The sequence below is a fragment of the Cricetulus griseus genome, chromosome 5 (genome assembly GCF_003668045.3).
Source record: "Cricetulus griseus strain 17A/GY chromosome 5, alternate assembly CriGri-PICRH-1.0, whole genome shotgun sequence".
Lineage (NCBI taxonomy): Eukaryota > Metazoa > Chordata > Mammalia > Rodentia > Cricetidae > Cricetulus > Cricetulus griseus.
The window spans coordinates 25,283-33,162 of NC_048598.1; the positions used below are offsets into that span (position 1 = coordinate 25,283).

Below are 7,880 nucleotides of genomic sequence, written 5' to 3' on the forward strand. Positions count from 1 at the left end.
TCAACCTCCTGCCCGCCCCCAACCCCTGCTGCAAAAATAAGAAATAAAAGGAAGAGGCATATTTATTACACAAATGATAGAGTTCTACCAGTCTTGGCTTGTGGAGGGGGGCAGCTGTGGGTTTCAGCCACTAGGGCCCCTAGTTGCTCTCTGGCTTTTCCTCTACGCTTACCCCCACTTGAACAGAGGACTCCCTCTGCTTCTGTGCCCTGCAAGCAAACATTCTGTCCCTCCCTGTCCCTCACCTGCCCATCATGTGTAGAGCCAGGCCTCCCTGCACCAAAGGCTCTTTTTGTTTGTTTGTTTGCTTTGGTTTTTCGAGACAGGGTTTCTCTGTGGCTTTGGAGGCTGTCCTGGAACTAAAGGCTCTTTTTAGACCATTACAGAACCCAGAAAAATGTTGATCCACTTCTGTCTGCCTTGTGTGATATCTGTTTCTTGAGAAAAACAGAGAAACTCCTGGCAAACCGCAATCTGAACTTATAGGTAAATAGGCTAGAACCACAGTCCTCACTTGGGTTCAGAAGGTAGGAAGCTGTCCTGCTCAAGGGCTTGGGTCCCATCCAAGTCAGACACTCACTGGTCCAAGCTGGACTTCTCTGTCAGGTCCTTGCATGTGTACAAGGCCTCACTACTTTCCTTGGGGAATTTCTTCAGATCTGACGTCTCCTCCTGGTGTTCCATTTTCAGCATATCTAGCTCATAATTCAGCCTGTGGTAGGGCATAGCCTCAGGAACAAAGAATCCCATGAACACAGCCCTCTGGGATGACATGAATTAAGCCTGTGTCTGTGACTACCCTAGCCCACTGGATGTCACATCCTGAATCCTATGTGCTGGACCTCCTGATGTTTATTATTATTAGACTTGCTACCCTGCCCCAGGGCCAGAAAGACAGGGTGTCAAGAGGGAATAAGACCGGGCTGCATGAGCTCCCTCAGTAGTCCTGAAGGGATAGAATGAAAGACCCCCGAAGAGGCACTTTCGTAGAGGGAGACCCACACACCCAGGAATCAGCGAGGCCACGAACTGGATGCAAAAAACAAGAAGCTTTATTGGAGACGCGGGTACCCGGGGCGACTTAGCCTTTGTGTGGCTAAGCGCCCCGAGCCAAGGGAAAGGGGTCCTTATATAGGGAAAAAGGTGCAAGCTAGGAGCAGGGATTCTATTGGATAATTCTAATGAGGCATTGTACAGAGCTATTCCCATTGGTCAATGTATATGAGGCGCTATACAGGGTTATTCAAATGAGGCGAAATACAGAATCATTTCCATTGGATGGTTCAAATGAGACACAGAGCCATTCCAGATCAGCATATTCTCAAGGTCTGGTGTCTGGTACAACAGACTCAATTCCCCCTCCCTCCGCGTCCAGATGGCTGACCTTGGGGGCGGAGACCTTGGGACGGAGTGTTTCTCATCGGGCAGGGCTCAGGGGCAGGGCTCCAGGCCGGCTCACTTGGTGTTCGTTCTCGTGCCGGCCCACCTGGTGCTCGTTGCTCGGCCCCAGCCCCGAGGCGCGGTGCCAGGCGGGGCGGGCCGGGGGCGCGAGCCCTGCCGGGGTGAAGGCTTGGGAGGCCCCGGCAGCTTCGGGGCAGGGGGCTCAGGGGCATTTCGAGCGGGTCTTTCAAGACTAGCTCTGTAAGAAGGTCCCAGGAGTCTGTGCCACAGGTCTGGGCCTACCTAAAGCCTGTGATGACATTTCCCCTGTCTTCAGAACATGGATTGTTTATCCTGTGTTCCTATTACTACAAGGATGCCAAGAATTCGTAATTAGTGTTTCCATGGAGGAGACACTACATGAGATTAGCATTGTAAACTCCCAAGCAGATTCAGATGATGCACCAAGGTGAGCACAAAGGCTGAGAGCAGTGATGCTCAAAGTGTGGCTCCCTGGCCTCAGCACTTATATCACCTGGAAACTCTGAGACCCACAAATCCTAAGCCCTGCTACCAATCTCTGCCTCACAGGATCTGGACACACACACACACACACACACACACACACACACACACACACACACTATATATATATAAGGGAGCCCCTGGAAGACAGTACAGAACACACTCAGACACTGCAACACATAGGAGATTATTACCTCAGGAGGATAAGAATGAGATTGGGGAAAGACTGCATCTTCGTCACACAAGAATAGATATCAAACAGATTTTCTTTTTTAAAGAGAAGAGGGGGAAAAGTCTGTGCTAGGGTAAGTTGGTGAAATCTAATTCAACAGGTTAGTTAGTGTAACCAACTACTGAATTTTGATTGCTGGACTGTGGTGCATAGTCTCAGTAATGGGTCTGTGGCCAAACAAGAGAATGGTCCTTGGAAACTAAATTTAGGAATGCAGTCTATTAGTATATCAGGGGAGAGGGAAGTGAAAAGAGCAAAACCTGCTGCTGCCATATTTGCAGTATTGGGGCCTGTTCGAGAGACCTTCATACACACACACAAAACCCATACAGAATTATTATGTCAAAGAAATGCAGGTTGGTGGCCTTGTCTCAGAGTGCAAGGAACAAGATCAGAGAGGACCTGGGATGAACTCCAGGCCTTCCAGTCACACACCCAGATGGACCAAGTAGGGCAAGCCCTTCAACCTGCTCCCAGAACAACCAGCAAAAAATCACCTAGTCAAATACAAAGACTCACCATAAACCCATAGCACCCAGCATCTCCCACAAGCCAACACCTATCAAACCTTCTTGAAATGCATGTTGTAAGCTCACACACTACTGCCCCTAACAGTCGAATGTGACTCAGGCCACAGGCTCTGCTTTTCTTTTGGAGGAAGCAGAACAGCCTGCGTCCCCATCTCATTCTTGCCCAGGCCTCAGTTCTGCCTCAGATATACTCAGGAAAATTTATTTGGGCAGAAGGACACTCTGGAGGTGGAGCCTGCAATGACCTGAGGAATGCTGGGCTTGACATAGGAGGGTCAAGACAGTCACCAGAGAACGGGGCATGATGAATGCCTGCTGTTCAAATCATTGCTGGTATAATGGGTCAGTTCATTCCTCTCCTTGTTATCATCTGTAGATGAAGGGTCAATTTTTCCACCTTGTTCAGCTGATGCTCCTGCTCAGTGAGGAAGGAGGACATCTATGGTTCCTTCCCAGAAGTTCCTGTAGGTATATAAAGACATGTGAATTTCTACAGCTGAATGGCATAGGGCTAAGAGAAATCATGTGGATTCTCAAGAAGCAGCCTGAGAAAGAGGAAATGCTTGGGAGCCAGGGAAGCCCTCAAAGATCAGAGCAGCTATTCTTAATTTGGAGTCCATAAGCCATGTCTCTGTCTCCAATCACCATGACTAGACATGTGCCTCAGCCTGTATTCTAGCCCCACTAGCCCTGGAAGGTGTAATGAGGAGGGATGCCCTTCTGTATGCTGTGAGTGTATGTTTCTCTTACTGGTTGATGAATAAATGCTGATTGGCCAGAAGCCAGGCAGGAAGTATAGGCAGGGCCACCAGATTAGGAGAATTCTGGGAAGAGGAAGACAGACAGAGAGAGATAGAGATAGAGATAGAGAGAGAGAGAGAGAGAGAGAGAGAGAGAGAGAGAGAGAGAGAGAACAAAGATAGGCCATGTAGCTACTTAAACAAGGACAGTTATACATTAACAAGGCATCCTAAAAGGTCTAACAAAGAAAATTTACGCACTACACCATTTATCTTGTGTGTGTGTGTGTGGGGGGGGGGTTCAAGACAGGGTTTCTCTGTGGCTTTGGAAGCTGTCCTGGAACTTGCTCTGTAGACCAAGCTGGTCTCAAACTCACAGAGATCTGCCTGCCTCTGCCTCCCGAGTGCTGGGATTAAAGGTGTGTGCCACCACTGCCCAGCAATTTATTTGTTTTCAATATATACCATAAGTCCAAACATCTGTCACCACCACTGCCCCATTGGTTGCCCACTGGTATATATTCAGATACAGATTCATACACTCTAGTCCATGCCAGCTGTCCTGTCTGAAGCCGTCAACTGTTTCCTAGCAAGAATCCTTCCTGTATCTTCAGATTTATTTTCTTCAAGGAAGCAGGGGATTGTTTTTAAATATACACATTGCCATCTGCTTAGTCTCCCTTTTGTCTTTAAAACAAACTCTGAAGGCTCTTCTCTTTCTCTACCATTCCCAATATGGGAACCACCACAGAAGTTGCCAGTGAAACATAAATTTGATAATTTTACTTATGTCCAAATCTATTAAAGCTATAGTTTTAACCTCAGAACTACTAATATTGTGGGCTACTAGGATAAGAAAGCCTAGAAATTCTAGTGCCGACTATGAAACAAATACCCACAACAATTTTTCCTTTAGTAACGACTCACTGTTTCTGGCACACAGGATGACTCTGAGGATGAATGTGGTGAATTTCTGTATCTTGAGAGTGGCAAAAAATAAGCCAAACCTACACAAGGCATTAAGCAGACAGCAAACAACACTGTCAAGCACAAATTGGAGTAGAGTGTCATTATATTGGGTGAAAATGAACTTCTTTTCCCAGAGAGTAGGCCTTTGAAAGATCAGAACCAACTATCTGAAGACTCAGAGATAGATCTCTTATCAAATCTGGGAGAACCAGATACTTCAGTAGATGACCAGGTAATTGAAGAACACTGGCTTGACCATCCAACATTCCAGGCTCTGAATCCACAGCCTCAGGAGACAACAAATCAGGGTGTGCCCTAAGAGCAGCTTTCTGAAGCAAAGTGGACTCCATGTTCTTACTTTCCCAGAGCCTGCTTTCCCAAGGCCAGAACCCCAGGAGGAGGGGATTCCAGGCCCTGATTCTCCTCAGCCAGCAGATCCTCTGGAAAACTTGAAGGTCAGCAGTTTGTAATTGATGAAGACCCTGGGCCAGCTTTCCCCCTGGCAGCATCTCAGGAGGACAAATTGGAAAAACGTGGGGACAAGAAGCTGCTGAAGTAGATGAAGAACTCATTACACAGTGAAAAAAACAGAAGCAAGATTTCCAGATGTAGCAAATGGATATGTTAAGGAGATAATTCATTTGAAGAATTCCAGTGATTTGAATGTACTTTGTAATTTTCTTCTGGTAAACCCAGATTATCCAAAGAGAGAAGACCATATTATTATCCAGCTCAACAGCAGCCTGCTGGCCATCAGGATGATGTGAAGTTGCCTAAAGTAGACATTTTTGACTATTCCAAACTAGCATCACTTGACCAGCTATGCTTCATCCAAGCTGCTGACCTCTTGATGACTGAATTCAAGATGCTCAGCAGCAGAGACATCAAATGGGCCCTACATGAGTTCAAAGGGCACTATGCAATCACCCGAAAGGCCCTTTCTGATGCTATTGAGAAATGGTAGACGCGATCACCTAAAGCCAGTAGGAAACAGAAAAAGAGGAAAGAAATGAACCAGTATCCTTTCATAGATTTCAAATATGATCGGGGCAACATAAAATTAGAAAGGAGAATGTTCATTTTGGCAAACAAGCATTGATTCTGTAGATCCTATGACCAGAAAGACTTCCTTCCAGCTTTGCAGCAAGAGCAGGAATTCTATGAGCAGAAAATCAAAGAGATGGCCTAGCATGAAGACCCTTTGCTTGCCCTGGAGATGAATGCAGAACGGTATCAAAAGGATGGACAACTGATTGAGTGTGGACGCAGCAAAGAATGTCACGCTACAGATATGCCCAAGAGGCAGTGTTCGGGTCAGGGAAGTCAGAACTCAGCTGCATGGAGAGCCTCACCTGTGAGGAGCTGGCTGAAAAAGATGACGTCAAGTACAGGACATCTATCAAAAACAAAAAACAAAAAACAAAAAACGACTGCTCCTCCCATGAGAAAATGCCACCAGTGTGGGGCCCTCCTCATCAAATCTGAAGGCTGCAACCGCATGTCTTGCCGCTGTGGTCCCCAGATGTGCTATGTCTGTCGTGTTTCTATCAACGGCTATGACCAGCACCCTCTCTTTCCAGGAGCCTCTTGCCAGGAATGTTCCAGGTGCTCTCTCTGGAGCAACCCCACGGAGGATGATGAAAAGCTGATTGAGGAAATCCAAAAGGAGGCTGAAGAGGAACAGAGAAGGAAGAATGGAGAAAACAGCTTCAAATCTTAGGCCCTCCACTGGAGAAGCCAGCCGAGAAAGAACAGCACGTGGGCGACCTGCCATGGCCTGTCCCACAGAACCTGCACCCACAGATGCCATCCATTGATTGCCATTGTGCACCCACCATTCCCCCTGCTACCTGTGTGGCCTGCGTTGAACAAGTTCTCCATCAACATAGGTCCTGTGACAGCACCCTACATACCTCCTCTGCCCACACTGCCTGTGAAGCAGGACTTTGGCCACGTGCACGTGGCCCTGGAGCACAACCTGCCCGTGCACTTTGGCCCCAACCAGAGCACTGCTTCTGACACCCAAAGCCCTTGTCCAGCCACACTGAGTCTGCAGGAGGACCCAGTCTCACTTTATATGGGTGGAGTCTTCATTTCACTCTTGAAGTTGGCCCGTGCCCTCCTACTCTTTCCTTTGCAAGGTCCACTGACACTTCACACACTGATACCCTTTGTGTGCTGACCGACTGTCACTGGGCCAGTGTTAGGGCTGCTCCCTGGTTGTGGCATTTTCACAGCCGGTACAATGGTCCAGACCATGAAGTGCAGGCTCTTTAGTCCTTTGCCACCTTCCCTCCCCAGTAGACCATTGACAGCCCAAGGGAAGTGGCCTAGTATCCCCAGGTCAGGCCTCTCTCCCATTGTGGGCCAAGGCCTACTCAGGTTCAAGGGCCTCTGAGACTCATCTGTGTCACAATTTCAGTCCTGTTTATAATGCAGTTGCTCCTGTTTGCATAGTTTGACCTGAAGTTATTTTGGAGCTAAGCAAGTTTTGAAAAGTCAGGCTGCAAGTTTTTCCCCAGGGCTGGCACCTGCTGAGAGCCAATCTTCCTAACACTTGACTCGGACCAAATGGCCCTTTTGCAAAGTGTCACTTATTCTCGGGCTACTCCTTTTCTGGGGGAGACCTCACCTGTCACCATCCTGTGATGAACTACATCTCTAAGGTGTTTTGGGTTTCCCTGGGTGTGCAGATGGCCTCGTGTGGCTGCTACAGGTTTCATAGCATCCCTCCTGCCTGCTTAGCTGTTCCCTCATTAGTTAGCAATGGAGGCCCAGCTCCAGGATGAGAACAGCTGCCTTCCCTAATGTCAGAATGCTGCCGCCATGCTCTTGCTGCCTGGGTCCTCTCCTGTTCCCACCTGATCTCTCTATCCCTCTAGTCTGTATCTGGAGAAGGAATGGCCCCAAATGGATTTCTCAGATGCCAAGTCTGTTTAAAGTACTGTGTAAAAGGTCTGTATCACATGGAACTTGTATTTCATATAAATAAATGTTGGTGAATGCTAAATAAAAGATTATTTTGTCTAATACTTCTGAAAAGTTCTGTTCATGTATCCCTGGTTGACCTCCAGTCTCTCTGTAATCCAGACTGTCCTTGAATTTATAGTTTTCTTAATACAATATCCAAGTAGCTAGGATTGCTGGTCTGTGCTGATGTTCTGACACTTATGTGCTCTTTGATAAAAAAAAGAGTGTATGACTATTCTCCTTTGACATCTAGAGTCTCATGGAGCAATTTCATCTGTTATTACTGAATTTTTTTTCTTTTAAGATAGGGTGTCCTGTAGGCTAGGCAGGATTTGGAGCTACTAAATATTTAGTGTAGGCTGGCTTTCCCCTTCTGATCATTCTTCCTCCACATCCAAGACCAAACAGGTCTGTTGACCCATTATGGTGTGTAGAAGCAATAGGTGGTACTAACTTCTATACCATTTAATGGATTGACATTTAATTATAAGGCTACAACACTGGACAACATTTCAAGATCCAATTCCCCCTAAA

General features: G+C 47.1%; 1 pseudogene; it reads left to right on the forward strand.

The window, feature by feature from the left end:
• Positions 1-1,784: 1,784 nt before the first annotated feature.
• LOC113835821 lies at positions 1,785-6,558 on the forward strand (annotated as a pseudogene).
• Positions 6,559-7,880: the final 1,322 nt, after the last annotated feature.